Raw genomic sequence first — 18,551 nt, forward strand, 5'->3', positions numbered from 1 at the left:
GCGGGCGCAGGGGACCTGGGCTCCCCTCCCCTGGCGGTGGGGGAGGGGGCGGGCTGGGGCCGTGGGGCAGGGGCTGGCCGAGGACGAGGCCGCTTTGGGGGTGGGGGAGGGCGGTGAGAAGGGACCCGGGTGGGGGAGGGTGCAGGGGCCCCTTTCCCTGAGGCGGGGTCGAGCGCAGGCTGGGGGCAGTGGGGGAGGGCGACGGGGAGGCCCTGGGTGCGGGAGGCCGCAGGCTGGGGGATGTGGGGGGCGATGGGGGAGGGCAATGGGGGGGCCCCGGGCTCCCCTCCCCCGGCGGCGGCGGCGGCGGCGGCGGCGGCGGGGGCGGGGGCGGGCGCAGGCTGGGGGCGGCGCCCAGGGCCGTCCTCCCGGCCGGGGTCGGCGTTCCGGCGGCCGCTCCCCAGCGGAGGTCACTGGCCGCGCCGGTCCCTCCCGTGTCCCGCCCTCTCCCGCTGCCGCCGTTTCCCCCCCTCCCCGCCCGCCCCGTCCTCCGCGCTCGGGAGCGAGGAGCCGCCCGCGCCCCCGCCCCGCCGCCGCCGCCGCAGCGCCCTCGCCGCCATTCGGCACCCGAAACTTTCCAGCGCCCGCGCGTCTCGGGGACTCGGCGGCGGCGGGGGACGCGGGGCGGGGGCGGCCCGGGGGGGCGGCGCGCGGCGGCTCCGGGCGCCGGGCCCTCGGCGGCCGCGGCGCGGCCCGGGCTCGGCGGCGGCGGCGGCGGCCGGCGGGGCGCAGGCTCGGAGCGGCGGCGCCGGACACAAGTTGCGCGGCTCAGGGCGAGGTGAGTGTGCGCGCGGGGCTCGGCCCGGGCCGGGCGCGCTGCGGAAACTTCTCTCGCTCGGGGTAGGGGGGAGGCCCGGGCCCAGCTCATTCCGGCTCTCCGAGGGGTTCAGGCCGGCCGCCCGGGGACCCCCGTCTCTGGTTAGGGGGGCGGGGTGCAGTGGAGAGGGGGGCCCAGCTTCCCCAAGTGTCCCCCGGGGGCTCGGGCTGGGGTGCTGCGCGCGCTCCCTGCAGGCTGAACAATACCCCGATGGGGCCGCTCCCCCAAAGTGTGCCGGCGCGTCGGGGGTTGTGGGGGCGGGCGGAGACTGGAGTGGGGGGGAAGGGGAGGCTTCTTTGTTTTGGGGAGGGGGAGGTGACCGGTAAGTTTTGGCGAGGAGGGTGGGGGTGGGGAGCGCTCCATTGGCCCTCTCGGGTGCCGCTTTTGTCTGCCGGGCCCGAGGCTGGCCGGGCAAGCCTGCGCGGCCGCGGGGACCCCCCCCTCATGGGGGAGGGGAGCCCCATTCATCGCCCCCCCCGGGGGCGCGGGCCGGGACCCCGGGGGGCGCGCCGCGGCGGCGCGCGTAGGGCGCACTGTGTGGCGGGCGAGGCAGCGCGGGCCCGCGGCGGTTCAGTTTCTGCGGCGCGGAAACTGTCAGGAAGTGGGGAGCTCCCCCCAACTTGCGCCCCCACCCTCCCAGCCCTGCCCGTAGCGAGGAAAACAGGATGGGGACACCTTGGGTGGGTGGGGGTGGGCGTCCCTAGGCGATCTACAGAGCGCGCCCCGGGGGGGGGGGGCGGCTGTAGACCTGTTGCGCCCGGCCTGGGGGGGAGGGGTGCCCCGAGATCCGCGTGCCAGGCAGTGCTTCCTTCTCCCCACCCCCTACCCCGCCACCCTCCCGAGGGGACCTCGCCCACGGCGGTGGGGGTGGCCGGTTCGGAATGGAGTGGGGCGCGCCATCGTGGGGTCGGGGGCCACCGGAGGTCGCCGGGGGCTGTGACACTTGGGGGTCACTAGAGGGCCCCCCCCAACTCGGGGCTCTGGGACTTCACGTGCGTTGCCCGTGCGCGGCAAGGCCCGCGCCCGGGATGGTTTTAAGGCACGGCCTGGCCTTCCTCCGAGTCCACTGCAAATTCCACGAAGTTAAAAAGTCCGAGGTGTGTTGGTGTTGTCGATTTTTTCCTCTCCTGTCGCCGATGTTGTAGCGCGGAACCGCCAAGGAAATAGAAATCCGTCTCTTCTGTTCCTTCTGCCGCGGCTTGGGTTCTTGCTTGGCTTTGTCACATGTGGCTTGAGCTGACTTCTTAAATGTTTTTCTATCCAGACGCGCCGCCTGAGCCCTTGGGTTAACCTGGCAGGCGAGGGGCGGGACTCCAGCCTGGGGGAGGGGGGCGTGCGGGTGGTGATGGCGGGGAGGCTCGGGTTAAGTCCAGTCTGATCGGTGGCCTCAGGGGTAGCAGATGGTGGAAGGTCTTCTGGGAAGTTTAGTCATTCCTAGAAGAGACGCGATCGGGTGGGGGTGGGGAGATGTCGATTATGGAAACCATTGAGAGTTGAAGACGCTTTTCACGTGGAAGGGATGTTCAGATATCTCAGATGTACTGCAGATTGCCGTGGAAAACCACCCAGCTGGATAACGAATCCGGAAATGAAAGTTTGAAGTCCCATCCCTTGACCCATGTCTTAAAATGGCCCCTGAAGGATCATTCCGTGTGAAGTTCCTTAAGTGAACACACACCTGTGGAACAGCCCGTGAAGACTCTAAGGTGTTTTTCCTTTGGTGCTGTGCAAAGCAAGGAGGTTGGGTCTGCTTTTATTCCACGGCTTAGTCACTCCAGGTATTATCAGCACCTGCACCCGCCCCCCCCCCCCGCCCGCCCCCCCGCCATTGAAATTTCACCCCCGGAGCCTGAGTCTCGCCCCTCCTGCAAGTTGGGGTGTTTTAGTTAAAGTTCATGAAGTCAGCCCCTTTGAACCAGAGGAGCTTCAGTGTTCTCATTGGTGATGACTTCCTGAGTGTACCTGGGTGGGAGGTTTGTAGGTTTCAGTGCTAGGCAGCCAAAGACCCCCTGAGTCCAGCTCCGTGGGGACACGTAAAACTGCTTTTGCTGGAAAAGCAACCTTTGTCCCCATCTGGCCTGAACTAGTGAAACAGCCCACCCTGATGTCCTGCTCCACCATTGACCTTGAAGTCTTGCCAGTTTTCCGGGTAACATTTGCTATATGTGCAAAAATAAAAATGGGAACTGAGATCACGGTACTCATTGGATAGTGCAGGGGCAGAGAGGAGGAACCGTTATGTGTAAGTTTTTTTGAAAATGTCGAGTTCGCTTGTAAATTTTCACTGTTGCTCTGGCGCAGGTAGATTCATCGTCCTTTGGTTACTCAGATGCCATGCACTGAGGATTTTACAGGCACTTAACGCCCTGTGTGCAGCGATTATTATTTCCATTCAGCTGCAGAAGACACTGACTTTGCTCATCTGTGGTGGAGGGAAGATTGTTTGATTCTGGAAACCCAGCTCTGAAGCTGGGTGTTGTCTTGCTGTGTTGACATGGGGTGAATGTTCCCATTTGGAGACAAACTTGTTAAATTACAGAGACACACTTTCTCCCCCACACAGAATCTTACATTAAACTCTCTCTCTCTATATAAAATCCTAGATTTCTCAACAGAAATCATGAAAGGTCAATCACAGTGGCAGCATTGTTTTGTGCGTAGCTTAATTATCTGGTGTGGTAGCCACTACCCACCTGGGCATATTTAGATTCCAGCTAATTAAAGTTCATTTAATAGTGGTGGTGTTACTAAAATGCCCAGGTCTGTTGCTTCAGTGCTCTGTCCATAATTCAGATAGCCAACAGGTGTGTGTACCTGGGGGTCACCTTATTACAACAGTGCAGAACTTGAAGAAAGTCCAGTTTGGGAGTGGTGCTCTGCAGTTTGGCTTCCCCGGGTGGCTCAATGGTAAAGAATTTGCGTGCAATGCAGGAGACTCGAGTTCGATCCCTGAGCTGGGACGATCCCCTGGAGGACGAAATGGCAACCCAAGTATTGCCTGGAGAATCCCATGGTCAGAGGAGCCTGGCAGTCTATAGTACACGGGGTTGCAAAGAGTTGGACATGACTGAAGTGATTTAACACACACTCACTCTATTTTTACTGCAAGTGAGGCTCTGTAAAGAGAACAGTAAAGAGTTAGCCTGCTGCTTGTGGGAGGAGGGGAGAGGCTCTAAGAATTTTAGACAATTTACTGGTCAGTCAGTTCAGTTGCAGTTGTATCCGACTCTTTGCGACCCCATAAACTGCAGCACGCCAGGCCTTTGTCCATCACCACCTCCCACAGTTCACCCAAACCCATGTCCATTGAGTGGGTGATGCCATCCAGCCATCATCCTCTGTCGACCCCTTCTCCTGCTCTCAATCTTTCCCAGCATCAGGGTCTTTTCCAGTGAGTGAGCTCTTCGAATCAGGTGGCCAAAGTAAACCTTTAAAAAAAAAAATTTCAGCTAGCAAGTCACCTGGGAAAGTGATTTCAGTAAGATTGACAGCTGCAGTTTTAAGGTTGAGGCAGTGTGGATCACTTCTGAATTGGAAAACCAGGACTCCAAGCTGGAGTTTTCGTGAGGATTCAAGTTTGGAAAAAGTGTGTGCCTCTGTTTCCCTTTCTGAAAAAAAGCCAGTCCTCACGTTGCCTGCCCGAGTGTGTTGTGGCCAACATCCCTTGGGGGTCTCAAGGTGTTGCCAACAGTGTGGCCCCGTGTAGCTGATTGAGAGACTATCTGATACGCTCCCGTTCTCTCCACTCCCCCAGCCAAGTTTGTGTTCTAAGTTTTAACGTCCTGAGGGCAAAATCTTCTGTATCAAGAAGGCCGACGAGGAATCCTCCCTACAGATGAGACTTGACAATGGTCAGTGTGTTTTTAACAAGTGGCTGAATGGTGGCTGTTTCCTGTACACCGGTCCCTGCATCAGGATGTTATTTTTAATTCCTTAGTTGATGTGTTTGCATAATCTTTTGCGTGTTTTTTTTTTTTTTTTTTGCCACGGATTAGAAATTTTATTTGTAAATCAGGAGGGTGGGGGGAACCCAGTTTGGCTTTTGGGAGAGAGGTGACTTCCCAGATGGCCGCTTTGTACTGTTTGTCTTTAGTCTTGCTTTCATCTCAAGAGCCGTCTGCCTTTGAGACACCCGGGATAGTCACGATTATTTCGCTTGCAGAGTGGTGAAATGGGTTCCAGCAGGGGGAAGCCAGACCCAGAGAAGGCATCTCACTTAGGTCTTGAGCATCAGGAATTCACAGCCTCCCTCAGTGACCTGTTGCGAAGGAGGGCTCCTCAGGCCAACCCTGGGGATGCCCCCTCGCCCAGCTCTTGTCCAGGAGCATTGCCAGGTTTGACCGGGGCCAGGGGACCAGCCTGATCGCACTGCCCTGTAAAATGAGGCCCCCCCAGGTGTGGTCTCTCCACACCTCGCTGTTGCCTCCTGTTTCTCCTTTAGAAGACTATGTGACCTGCTGTTTTCAGCACCCGAGACACTTAAAAAATAGCGTTCAGTTGGGAGGCAAGACTCAAGTTTTGTAAACATGCTTAAGTTGAAAAGATGATAAACTTTTTTTTTTTCCCCATAACTATTTTTAGCGTGAAGGAAGTAACTGGACACCAGTTGTCCCCTCGAGGCTGGCCCTCCGTGGCCCTCTCCCCTCATCCATCCTTCCCATGGGGCTGGACCAAACGGATGGGCCTGGCCATACCACCAGTCAAACCAAAAGAAAAGCTGGATGTGTGAAGGGACAGATGGACGGAGTCCACGTGTTTTTTTAAAGGGAAAGGGAGAAAGCAAATTTAAAACCTCAGGGTGGTGGGGGGGTGGGGGTGGAAATGGAGGCGGTCACGAATGTGCTCCCCAGACACTTGATCCAGGGTGGTCGTAAGCTGGCAGAGGGGATGGCCTCCTGCACCGCCATCAAATATTTTCTGGGAATCCTCTGCCGGATGGAAGCATGCAGGTGTGAAGTGGAAGCCATTGAAAACAGTTTGCTTGGAGCAAACGTACACTTAGAAACAGAGGGGAGATTATTTCCATCTTAGGCCGGAAGTTGGTACCGCTTCTACGGGTCTGGTTAGCCCTTGGTGGGTAGAAATGAGCCATGAAGCATTGGCTTGCAGGTTGAAGACAGAGAAACAGAGAGAAGACAATTTCCATCTTCTGCAGGAAGTTGGGTACCACTTCCACGGGTCTGGTTAGCTCTTGGTGGGTGGAAATGAGCCATGAAGCATTAGCTTGCAGGTTGAAGAGAAATAGAAGTTTAAGCAGGTGAAGGTAGAGGAGATGGTTGCATACGGAAACCGTGTCCTCAGCGTTTGAACGCGGGAAGCTCATCGTCCCCTCATAGTCCTCAGCTCAGGCACTTTCGCCCCCTACAGTGTTTGGCAGCATCTGGAGACACCTGCGATGGTCACGTGTCGGGGGTTGAGGGGACGGTGGTCTCCCTGGTGGGCCCACGGATGTTGGGTCCCCTCTCACGGTGCTCCTTGGTACAGAGCCACCCCCAAAGAAGGACCCAGCGCTGTGAGTCCTGAGTCCTGTTTTGGTCCGGGGGCCAGTGGGATGGCGGGACAAGGTAGGCGTCGGTCGGATCTCACAGGCCGTTTTAGGATGCTTTCGGAGGAAGGGAGGACAAGGGAACAGGAGGAGGTGGCCAGGTGGATGGCCTTTGGGGACCGCAGCAGCTGGAGGGGCTCGGTGGGCCAGGATGTGTTCACGCCCAGTTCAGCTACCGCTCCGTCTTCAGCCCCAGGCTTTTCAGAGCCCTCGAGGCTTTGCACCCCTGCACTGGGCTTCTTCCTGTGGGTTTTGCTGACGTCACTGCAGATTTGCCCAGGTGTCGCTCTCAGTCAGCTTCTGGGGACTTTGGGTATTTATCGGGTTGGGATGGGGGGAACCCAGCACCTGTCTGCTGTTTTCAGGCCCTCACAGGGCCCAGGGCCATGTGGGTTAACCTGGACTGGGGGGTGGTGACCTCCACTGCTGGGGGTGCTCCAGAGGGCGAGGGGTTAGGGTCCCCTACTTGCGGGATTCAGGCTGGGTCCCCTCTCCTGTGACTAGTGGGTTAGTGGACAAGGGCTGGGGAGCCGCAGGGCTGTGGACCTGCAGTGGGTGGGTGGGGGTCACCCCTGGCACCCAGAGTCTGGTCCCTGCGTGCACTGGGGTCTCCCGGAGCCAGCCTGAAGCGCTTTCCTCTGGAAGCCCTAGGGGAGCGCCAGGCACACCCTGGTTGGGGGCCTTGTGAGCTGCTGGTGGTCCTGGGCGTCGGGGGGCAGGGCTCTGAAGGAAATCTGGTTTGAGGCCAGCTCACCATGCACCGATGTCGCCTTTGGGCATATCAGTGATCTCCCCTGGCCTTGGTTTACTCATGTCGAGAGAGAGACAGAGGCAGAGAAAAGCAAATTTATTTCTCAGGCTTGTTGTGTTAACAGACAGGGTTATCATCATGCTTGGAGCCTGCTGCGCTCATGTCTTACTCTCCTCTGAAGTTGGGAGTGGCTGGGGAAGCATCCAATAATAACAAGAATACTATGTCTTTATTAGTTCCGGTGGTCTCCAGCAATTGCCTGCTTGCTTTCCTTGTCTTTTTCTCTCCTCTTGAGTTAAATTTCAGGGGCTGGCACGTTCACACACACACAGATACACGCTATATATAGACCCATAGATACTCTGTGTGTTTCCCAGATTTACTACATGATGGAGTTTGAATTTCTGCATGCTGAAATGTCTGTAACCAGCACCACCAGAATCAGGGTGAAAAGGGACAGGGAAATTGTTCAGTTGTGTCCAACTCTCTGCGACCCTATGGACTGCAGCACGCCAGGCCTCCCTGTCCATCATCAACTCCCGGAGTTTACTCAGATTCGTGTCCATCGAGTCAGTGATGCCATCCAACCATCTCATCCTCTGTCTTCCCCTTCTCCTCCTGCCTTCAATCATTCTTTCCCAACATCAGGGTCTTTTCACATGAGTCAGCTCTTCGAATCAGGTAGCCGAGGTATTGGAGTTTCAGCTTTAGCATCAGTCCTTCTGGTGAATATTCAGGACTGAGTTCCTTTAGAACGGACTGGTTGGATCTCCTTGCAGTCCAAGGGATTCTCAAGAATCTTTTCCAAGACCACAGTTCAAAAGCATCCATTCTTTGGTACTCAGCTTTCTTTATAGTCCAATTCTCACATCACAGTACATCATGCTAAATGCCGAGGTGGATAAAACACAAGGTGGAATGAAGATTGCCGGAGAAATATCAATAACCTCACATGACACCACCTTTATGGCAGAAAGCAAAGAGGAACTCAAGAGCCTGTTGATGAAAGTGAAAGAGGATAATGAAAAAGCTGGTTTAAAACTCAACATTCAGAAAACTAAGATCATGGCATCACTTCATGGCAAATAGATGGGGAAACAGTGGAAGCAGTGGCAGACTTTATTTTTTGGGCTCCGAAGTGACTGCAGATGGTGACTGCGTCCATGATATTAGAAGATGCTTGTTCCTTGGAAGAAAAGCTCTGCCCAACCTAGATAGTGTATTAAAAATCAGAGACGTTACTTTGTCGACAAACGTTCATCTAGTCAAAGCTATGGTTTTCCCAGTAATAATGTATAGATGTTAGAGTTGGACCATAAAGAGAGCTGAGCGCCTAAGAAATGATGCCTTTGAACTGTGGTGTTGGAGAAGACTCTTGAGAGTCCCTTTGACTGCAAGGAGATACAACCCAGTCCATCCTAAAGGAACTCAGTCCTGAATATTCTTTGGAAGGACTGATGCTGAAGCTGAAACTCCAGTACCTCGGTTACCTGATAGTGAAGACCTGACTCCTTGGAAAAGCCCCTGATGCTGGGAAAGATTGAAGGCGGGAGGAGAAGGGGACAGCAGAGGATGAGATGGTTGGATGGCATCACCGACTCGATGGACATGAGTGTGAGCAAGCTCCAGGAGTTGGTGGTGGGCAGGGAGGCCTGGCATACTGCGATCCATGCGGTCGCAAAGAGTCAGATGTGACTGAGCTTAGTTAACAGAACACTTGGGCCAGTGTATTTTCCTGAGAATCATTCTGCACCGAGCATATCATCAAAAGCAAGGGAAAACCGCACGTAGAGCTTCTTAATACTTGGAAGAGATCATGGTGAAAAAATGTCAGGTGTCTTGTGGTCTTAGGTGCCTGAGATTTAGTCTCTTCCTATGCCGGGCAGTCCTTGCTTCGAGGTCAGTTGAGGTGGGACATTTTTTGGGGGGCCGCGTTCAGAGACTTTCTCCAGCAATCCTGCGGAGAGACATTGAATATGTCCCGTATATTCGTAGCTCGTGTCTTGAGTTTCAAAAACTGGACTTGCCTTTTCGAGGCAGTGGTTTTTCCCAGTGGGTTAATACCGGGGCCATAAGGCAGGCTAAAAATACCCACTTGTGCTGGCATTGGCTTGTTGTAGAAATAAAATTCCTACAGCTGTGTTTCTCTGTGGTTGCTGACCTACATTCTACCTTGGGTCGTCATTTCACTGTCTGTGATCAAGTGAGACGTGGCGTGTTCTCTTAGGACAAGCCTTCGCCTGACGTTTTGGCCAGGTGAGTCCTGCCTTGGGCTTGTGTTGAAGTCATTGAACCTGTGTGTCCTCAAGTGTAGCGTTGAAGGCGTAAAGGAGCTAGCTGTGAAGCCTCTCACATGTCTCGTGTGTGCAGATCCTAATGTGGAAAAGGAAGACTGCTTCAGTGTTGATGATGGCTTTTTTTTTTAAAAATTGATTGCAGTTTTTGGACTGTGATAGGTCTTTGTTGCATCGTGTGGGCTTTCTCGTTCCGGAGAGCAGCGTCTAATCTTGGCAGTGCTTAGGTTTCTCGTTGTGGTGGCGTCTCTTGTGGCAGAGTGGAGGCTCTAGGGTGCTCGGGTGTCAGTAGTTGCAGCCCAGGGCCTCAGCGCTTGTAACCCTCAGGCTTAGTTGCATGGTGGCCTGGGGGATCTTCCCTGGCCAGGGATCGAACCTGTTTGCCTTCCATTGCAAGGCAGATTCTTAACCCCTGGACCACTAGGGAAGCTCCCATCTTTTTTTTTTTTTAAAAAAACACTCTTATAGGTTACGGGTTCAGTTCAGTTCAGTTGCTCAGTCGTGTCTGACTCTTTGCGACCCCATGGACTGCAGCATGCCAGGCCTCCCTGTCTATCACCTACTCTTGGAGTCCACCCAAACCCATATCCATTGAGTCGGTAATGCCATCCAGCCATCTCATCCTCTGTTGTCCCCTTCTCCTCCTGCCTTCAATCTTTTCCAGCATCAGGGTCTTTTCCAAGAAATCAGTTCTTCCCATCAGGTGGCCGGAGTATTGGAGCTTAAATATCAGTCCTTCCAATGAATATTCAGGACTGAGTTCCTTTAGGATGGACTGGTTGGATCTCCTTGCAGTCCAAGGGACTCTCAAGAGTCTTCTCCAACACCACAGTTCAAAAGCATCGATTCTTCGACACTCAGCTTTCTTTATGGTTCAACCTTCACATCCATACATGACTGCTGGAGAAATCATAGCCTTGACTAGACAGACCTTTGTTGGCAAAGTGATGTCTCTGCTTTTTAATATGCTGTCTAGGTTGGTCATCGGAGCAAGCGTCTTTTAATTTCATGGCTGCAGTCACCATCTGCAGTGATTTTGGAGCCTGTGAAAACAAAGTCTGTCACTGTTTCCATTGTTTCCCCATCTATTTGCCATGAAGTGATGGGACTGGATGCCATGATCTTTGTGTTTTGAACGTTGAGTTTATGGTGGTTTTGTATTAACTAGCTGTTTGGGAGAACTGTGTGTCCTGCTTTGTCCTGTTTCCCATGATTGAAATAGGTGAAATAGGCAATCCTCAACATTGCTAAGTCAGTTGCCTACTTAGGGAAAAAAAAAAAAAAAAAACCCTGTAGCATTTCAGAGGACACTTTGCGCTGTGAGTTACCCCCGAATAATTCTTAGGAGTGGTGTTGTCTTCTGATCTCCAGAGACCCTGTGAAAGAAGCAGAAATGATGCTCAGGGCAAAATTCACAGTGTTTATTCTTGTGAAGAGTGTCTCTTGCCTGGAATTCCTGTCATTTATTCCTGTCGTGGTCTGTGTGGCTGGAATGCTAAAAAGGAAACAGAGATCTCTTTATTTACTTCTCTTGAGCCCAAAGGGGATCCCAAATAGCCATCCCCTAGCCCTTTGCTTTCTGGAACAGTTGCCACCAACCTGCCCCATCCATCCCACCCCCCATCCCCGTTCCCCCCCCACCCCCCGACCCCGTACCTCCTCCACCAACTCGATCAGCCTCCCTGTTTTTCTCCAAGACGTTGAAGACTTCTGTGAGAGTCAGCCTCATCCATGTTGGAGCAATCCATGTACAGAGACGGCCCTTCCTGTCTTGGAGAGCTGGACTCGTAACTGTTACAGGCTTGCCCCTTGTCATCCGGCTCTAAGGTGTCTGTGCACATCCGTTATCCACTTTGCAATAATTTCTGTTAGTTTAAACTTTCTGGGAGATGGAAATGTGGGCAAAAGAAGTTTGTGTGATGCCATATTGTTTCTTAAATCAGGAATAGCAAATACTTTGATGTGGTAAAGACCTGGTAAGTTATGATGGAGAACTGGAGAAAATCCTGTGTCACTGAGTAGAGATTTTTGTTTCCAGTGCGTCGTGAGTGATTCTTCAGTTCAGTGGCTCAGTCGTGTCCGCCTCTTCGCAACCCCACGGGCTGCAGCACGCCAGGGCTCCCTGTCCATCACCAACTCCCGGAGCTTGCTCAAACTCAGGTCCATTGAGTCAGTGATGCCATCCAACCATCTCATCCTCTGTCGTCCCCTTCTCCCGCCCTCAATCTTTCCCAGCATCAGGGTCTTTTCCAATGAGTCAGCCCTTCTCATCAGGTGGCCAAAGTATTGGATTTAGCCAGGTCAACTATGCCTTTCCAGGTACCATTGTTATCTTAACATGCGTTTGAAGATGAGAACTGAGAAAGTAGAGTCTCCTTCATGTCTGTAGTGCTGGTTATGCAGACGTAATTCTCAGCATCTATGAAGTTAGCCAGGTAGTTGCCGAGTTTTATGTTGAATTTCAGAAAAGCAACTCAGCAGAGAATTGATTCATTTAGGAGACAGGTTCAAGTTGGGTCCTTGCCAAGGTGGTTTTTCCCAACAGAATCTTATCAGGCATTTTAATCCCTTGAGACTTGACTGCCAACTCAGTGTTGGTTAAAGACTCAGATAGATATTCACGGTTATCAACGTAAGAACCACGGTTGCTAGTTTCTGACAGTTGCAGGTCAGTCTTGGGAGACACGCTTTGGTTTAGCTCCTAATGTGATCATGGAAAAAGTAATCATGTTAGGTTTGTGTTCCTAAGACGCATGATGATTCTGTGCCAATTTCAACAGTTTCCAGGGATCTGAAGTGTAATTCTTCAAAAAGCTTTGCCAGGAGAGAGAGCGGTGGAGGGGCACCTGGCCCAGAAGTTGGTGACAGTGAGAATTAATGATGTCGCGTGTCCAGGGCATGACAAGAGATGGTTGTAGACCGGCTGAAAAAAGTGGAGGAGTTTATGGAAATGGAACTTGCCTGTTAAATTTCACGGGCCTCTGACTACGTTTCCTTGAAACCCAGAGTCTCCACCTTTAGTTGGGGCCGAGGAGGACACAGATGCCTTGTTTCCGCTTTTAATTCCCGAAGTGGACTCTTGAGAAGTGAATGTCACCTCTGGTAGGTGCTCTGTGAGATTTACTGGAGTGCAGGAAGAAACTTAAGTTGTCTGTGTGTTTTTTTTTTTTTGAATAGTTAGAAAATGTCTGTGGTCTACGAAAAATGCATGCAATGTTAGTTGAGTGTTATCTCTAGCTAATACTTAGAGGAGTTGGGGTTAATGCTTCAGTGGTTTTCACTGAGAGGTGTCTGGTGAAAAAGTGTCTTAGAGATCACCGGTGAGGTCCTTAGAGGTGATGAAGGAAAGAAACTGAAGTCCCTGAATAAAGGGGGGCACAGATGTAGTCTCTGTGTGTGTACACATGTGCGTTAAGTGACAGGCCTGCCACCTTAAAGATCAGACCTCCCCCCAGGGGTGCAGCTATTAATAATGTCATTTGGAGAAACCAGCGTATACAGTGACAGTACTGTATATTTGGGTCTACCGGGTTTTGCCTGCTTTGAGAGCTGAGAGTGTTTCGGAACCGGATGACAGTATCCCAGTTGCAGCTGCATGGGGAAACGTTGGAACAGTGCTGTGCTTTTTAAAGCATTTCTTAACGCCGTGGTGTTTTCATAATCACTCAATTCTGTCTGTAAATCGGCTGCTCTCATTTACGGATGCCCTCGGGGCTCCCAAGAACCACGCTTTTTATTTTTTTTTGTGTGGAAGACGTGGTTCCAACTGCACAAGATGTGAGATAGCGCTGGAACAGGCTTGTGATACAAGCCTTTGTGTGCCTTCAGTCTGGCTGTTTATATTGTGTTTTTTTCTTTTTTTCCCCAAAAGACATATTTCATCCATCATGGTTATTTTTATATATATATATATATATATATATATATATATATATTTTTTTTTTGCGTATCACTTGAGAGGCTTTTTAATAGAGAAAAGTGTCATTTTGGTTGATGCTTGTTGGTAGCGTTGCAGAGAGTAAATAAATAACAAATTATATTCACAACCTAGACTGCACTGTGGGCTGCAGAGGTGAGACCTGGGACTCACCTCCACACTTCAGGTCTTTGCCTGAGCTTCAGGTCTTTTGCGCAGGACTGCTGAAGCTTCGGTTGCGGCACACTGAATAACGACCGCAAGTAGTTCCTGGGTTTCCACAGCAGCCGTTGTGTTTGCTTAGCTTGAAGTGACTGAGGTGTCAGCTTCGGGTTTTGTGTGTGAGTTGTGGTTTTCGAGTCTTGTGTCTCTTTTTGTGGCTCCTGAGTTTGCAGTGTAGCTTTTGTGAGTCCAGGAAAGCAGAGAACCAGCCCTGTGCACACAAGACGTCTGCAGATGACGACCCTCAGGCTCGTCAGTATCCACTCAAGACATTCATTTGTCCTTGGGTAAATCGATCAAACTGGTCCATCCTAAAGGAGATCAATGGAATATTCAATGGATATTCAATGGAAGGACTGAAGCTGAAGCTCCAATACTTTGGCTACCAAAGAGCTGACTCATTGGGAAAGACCCTGATGCTGGGAAAGATTGAAGGTGAGAGGAGAAGGGGACGACAGAGGACGAGATGGCTGGATGGCATCACCGACTCAATGGACATAAGTTTGAGTGAACTCCGGGAGTTGGTGATGGACAGGGAGGCCTGGTGTGCCGTGGGGTCTCAGAGTCGGACATGACTGAGCGACTGTACAACAAAACTGATCCGTTTAATCTGCTAATGAAAAAAACAGAAAATGGTTCCTTTTATGGTAGTATTCAGAAGACACTGACTGTAAAGACATAGAAGAAACAGGAAGTAGATTTTTTTTTCCTTTTTTTAAAAATTGAACCTATGTCTTGCAGGATCTTAACCCCCGTAACCAGGGATAGAACACAGGCCCTTGGCACTGAAAGCTTGGAATCCCAGCCAGTAGACCTCCGGGGAATTCCCGGGAAGTAGAATTTTTGATGTCTGTGTTATGCCCCTTTGTCTCTGCTCTCCAGAGATCAGTGCTTGAAGCTCCTGTAACATGGTTTGATGAAAGCCTTTCGGAAGGTACTCTTGTCTGCCCCGTCCCGGATCGTCTAAGAGGCGAGAGACATTGACGCAAAGTATTTTGCTTTTAACTGGATGCCTTAAGCCTCGCCCAGGTCCTGAGCCTCCCCCAGGAGGGCTCTTGGTTTCAGCAGGAGGGGTCTTCGTTGTGACCCCCAGGCACTCTAGCTGTGGCACACGGGTTTCGTTGCTTCCCAGGGTGTGGGAGCTTATCTCCCTGACCAGGGATTGAGCCCCTCGTCCCCTGCATCGGAAGGCGGATTCTCAGCCAGTGGACAGTCAGGGGAGTCCCGGCGACCCAACGTCTTGTTGCACACAGGTCAGCTCAACACTGATAAATCGCTTCAGCTTTGGGCAGGAATCTTTTCCTGTTTTTGTTGTTGATAACTCTCTAATAATTACTCGCTTGGTTATTTTCGAGCCAAATTATGCTAAATAATATTCAGAGCTGTATCAGAGAATAACCATATCTTGAGATTCCTCGAAGAAACGGGTTTAAAAGTTGTTTTTCTTTCCTAAATGCATGCCGCAGGTACCCATGAAGTGCAGAGATCTGTGTATATGTGCTTATCTCTAAGCCATGTCTGACTCTTTGTGATCCCATGGACCATAGCCTGCCAGGCTCCTCTGTCCGTGGAATTTTGCAGGCAAGGATACTGGAGTGGGTTGCCATGCCCTCCTCCAGAGGATCTTCCCCACCCAGGAATTGAACCTGAGTTTCCTGCATGGGCAGGCAGAGTCTTTATAGCACTGCGCCACCAGGGAAGCCCAAGATCTGTCTATGTATACTCCTGGGGAATTACAGTCACAGGTGTGGGAAGCAAGACTATAGGGGAATAGAAGCGACAAATGGTAAGAGCCAGCAGTATGTGGAATATCTGCAGAATGCTAACCTTTGAGGGAAGATGTAAACACTCGAGTCTGTGGTGTTGTGAATTACCATCCACGAAATTTCTATGAAGGAAGGCTGTTATTTCTAGGGAAGCTTGGGTTATGAAAATGAACTATTTTCATTTTCCCGCAGAAATAAAAATCCATTGCAGTTCAAATAATTGTATGTGAAGCTTTACGATTGGAAATCTGAATTTAGCAACATTATGTAACCCCGGTTAATTACATTAGTATATTCAAAGTAAATATTTAGTAAGATTAGCTCATGGAAGTGTTTCTTTTTTCTCTCAGTACAGCTCATACCCACCCAGTCGTTAATAGGTTCTAATGGCCTTGTGTTTTTTCTTTTTTTTGATGATCCTGTATGTGTGTGTTTTCAGAGAAGTTAGTTGAATAAAACCAGAGACTGTCTCTTTTCACGACTTCCCAGTTTATATTTCAACCTGAAATGGTCCACAGAAGCAGCTGTCCCTCGTGAAGTTTAATTTTGTCAGTTCCTGGCCCAAGAGAAGAGGTCAGCTTGGGTCCCATTTGTCTGGGTGGCGTTTGCTTTAAGGGAAGTTTTGGGTTTGATTCATTGTTTGCTGTCTACAAGTAAATGTTCAACCTCCTTGAATTTCCTGTGGTGTTTGCTTTTCCATTGAATGTTCTATATTTGGACCGCAAATGTGTGTTTTCTGTATGGGTCTCTGATGGCCCAGATGTTCGTCAGAGTGAGATTTCTCTCTGTACACACTGCTGGCGTCGGGCAGTTCGCTTGTTGGGTCGTTCCTAGGACTGAGTGGGACACATTGAAGATTCAGGTTGGGCTTGTCGTTGCTTCTGCGGGCTCTGTTTGCGTTTGCCATCCATCTTTGCTTTGCCTTTGGGTGACTGTCGATGGCTGCCTGCGGTGATTCAGTTAAGAGCTCTAAATCCCGTTTAAGACCACGTTGGCTTTCTATAGCAGTGTTGCTGAGGGGACTCATAACTTTGCTGTTCAGTCACTCAGTCGCGTCCACCTCTTTGCGACCCCATGGACTGCAGCACGCCAGGGTGAGTTTGCTCAAACTCACGTCCGTTGATTGAGTCGGTGATGCCATCCAACTGTCTCATCCTCTGTCGCCTCCTTCTCCTCTTGCCTTCTGTTTTTCCCATCCATCGGGGTCTTTTCCAGTGAGTCATTGGACTGAGAACTGTTGCTTTTGGAGTCATCTCTCTGCATTTGATCGTGAACCCCAGGTCTTCCCACTTGGTGCCCCGGTCCTGTCCATAAACCACCTCGGGTCACAGTTTGCTACTGACCTCTGCTCGTGCGTTTCAGAATCTCGACAGTGGAGTCAGTCAGTGTGCAGGCTTCCAGGCTTGTTAGGTAAGCGCACCTCCTTGGGATGGTTACTTTTTTTTTTTTTAAGTTTGCAGTGTCTCGTAATCATTGGCTAATATCCTCTGCGTTGTTTCTTCTTCCTTCTCTTTTTTTACTTTTATTACTTTTTTAAAATACGACAGCTCTGTTGAGAGAGAACTCACCTATCATGCGAGTGTCTCATTCATTCAAAGTGTATAACTCACTGCTTTCCTGGTATTTTTATGAAGTTGTGCAGCCATCACCGCTGTTGGAGCTCAAGAGCATTTTTTGTCACTCCAGAGAAAACCCCACGTGCATGAAGCGTCTCTCCGTCCCCCTCTCTCCACCTGGTCCCTGGCAGCCACCAGGCGTGGTCTCTGTCTCTATGCATCGGCCTGTTCTGGAAACTTCTATCAGTGGGATCATGCAGTACGCAGTCTTTGCTACCTAGCCTTTTCCACTTCGCATCATGTATCAGCTTCTTGTCCCAGCTTCTTGGTGAGCCTTTTGTGGCGTCTCCGGGTGATGGAGCAGGGCTTGGGGGTGGCGGTGGGGAGTTCGGGTGGACACAGCGTATAGGGCTGGGTCAACGGCTCCTCTGGCCCCTCTCAGATGATGCTGAGATGCAAACTGCTTCAGCAGTGAGGAATGTTTACAAAACCCTTTCCAGTTCAGCTTCCACTCCAGCGGAAACCATGACCTGCTTTCTCTTCCTCTTTGTTTATCCCATCTCTTCCCCTAAAGACGGGTGGAGAAAAAGTTTTGTTCAATTAAAGCTGCACCTGCTGACCGTCTTTATTCAGTTTCAGTGGTTTGGGAGAGATTTTGTGTGTGTGTGTGTAATTTTTTTTTTAATTGGAGGACAGTTGCTCTACAGTGTTGTGTGGCACATCAGCGTGAATCAGACAAGTTTACCTATGTCCGCGGCCTCTGGAACCTCCTTCCCTGTCCTGCATGCCACGCCTCTAGGTCATCCCAGAGTACTGAGCTGAGCCCCTTGTGCTATGTAGTGGCTTCCCATTAGCTGTTTTACACATGGTCGTGCATTTGTGTCAGTGTGTTTCTCTCAGTTCGCCCCACCCTCTCTTTCCCCTGCTGTGTCCCCCAAGTCTGTCCTCTGTGACTGCCCCTCCATTTTTTCCTGCAAATAGGATCATCAGTACCATCCTTCTAGATTGCATACACACACATGCGTTCATATACCCTTCTGTGCTGCCTTTTTGGGTGGAGCTTTACAGCGTCCTTGCCAAGACATTGGAAGCCTGTATTTACCACGAGGCTGGTGTGAGCTTGCTCTGGGGTCACGGGGTTCCAACCAGCTAGGTGGTTTCTGAGGGCTCCCTGAAGCCACAGTGCCGGCTTACACTGAAACAGAGTAGCAGAGTTGTTGTTCTAAAGAATTTATAAACTTTCTGTGAGGGGCCAGAATTTCCACTCTGGGGTCAGGTGGGAGAATCTGGAGGCGGGTTTTTCTCAAACTATCCATGGGTGCAACTTTCTAGGGTGTCCGTATCTCTAACAAAGGGCTTACTCTTAGGAACTAAAATGAAGTGAAAGTCGCGCTCAGTCGTGTCCGACTCTCTGTGACCCCATGGACTGTACAGTCCGTGGAATTCTCCAGGCCAGAATGCTGGCTTGGGTAGCCTTTCCCTTCTCCAGGGGATCTTCCCACCCCAGGAATCGAACCCACGTCTCCCACGTTGCCGGCAGATTCATTACCAGCTCAGCCACCAGGGAAGCCCAAGAATACTGGAGTGGGTAGCCTATCCCTTCTCCAGGGGATCTTCCCGACCCAGGAAGTAGAGCCGGGGTCTCCCGCATTACAGGCAGATTCTTTACCAACTGAGCCACCAG

At 51.4% G+C, this 18,551-nt stretch overlaps 1 protein-coding gene across 3 annotated transcripts in view; it reads left to right on the forward strand.

Moving 5' to 3' along the window:
• Positions 1-492: 492 nt before the first annotated feature.
• Positions 493-18,551, forward strand: part of LOC138431416 (F-box-like/WD repeat-containing protein TBL1X) — a 247,993-nt gene continuing 229,934 nt past the window's right edge. For all 3 annotated transcript variants that reach the window (XM_069573549.2, XM_069573552.1, XM_069573551.1), the window contains exon 1: positions 493-778. The gene's annotated coding sequence lies outside the window, so the exon portion shown is untranslated. The remainder of the gene's footprint in view (positions 779-18,551) is intronic.

Source organism: Ovis canadensis, chromosome Y (genome assembly GCF_042477335.2).
Source record: "Ovis canadensis isolate MfBH-ARS-UI-01 breed Bighorn chromosome Y, ARS-UI_OviCan_v2, whole genome shotgun sequence".
In the NCBI taxonomy this organism is placed as follows: Eukaryota; Metazoa; Chordata; class Mammalia; order Artiodactyla; family Bovidae; genus Ovis; species Ovis canadensis.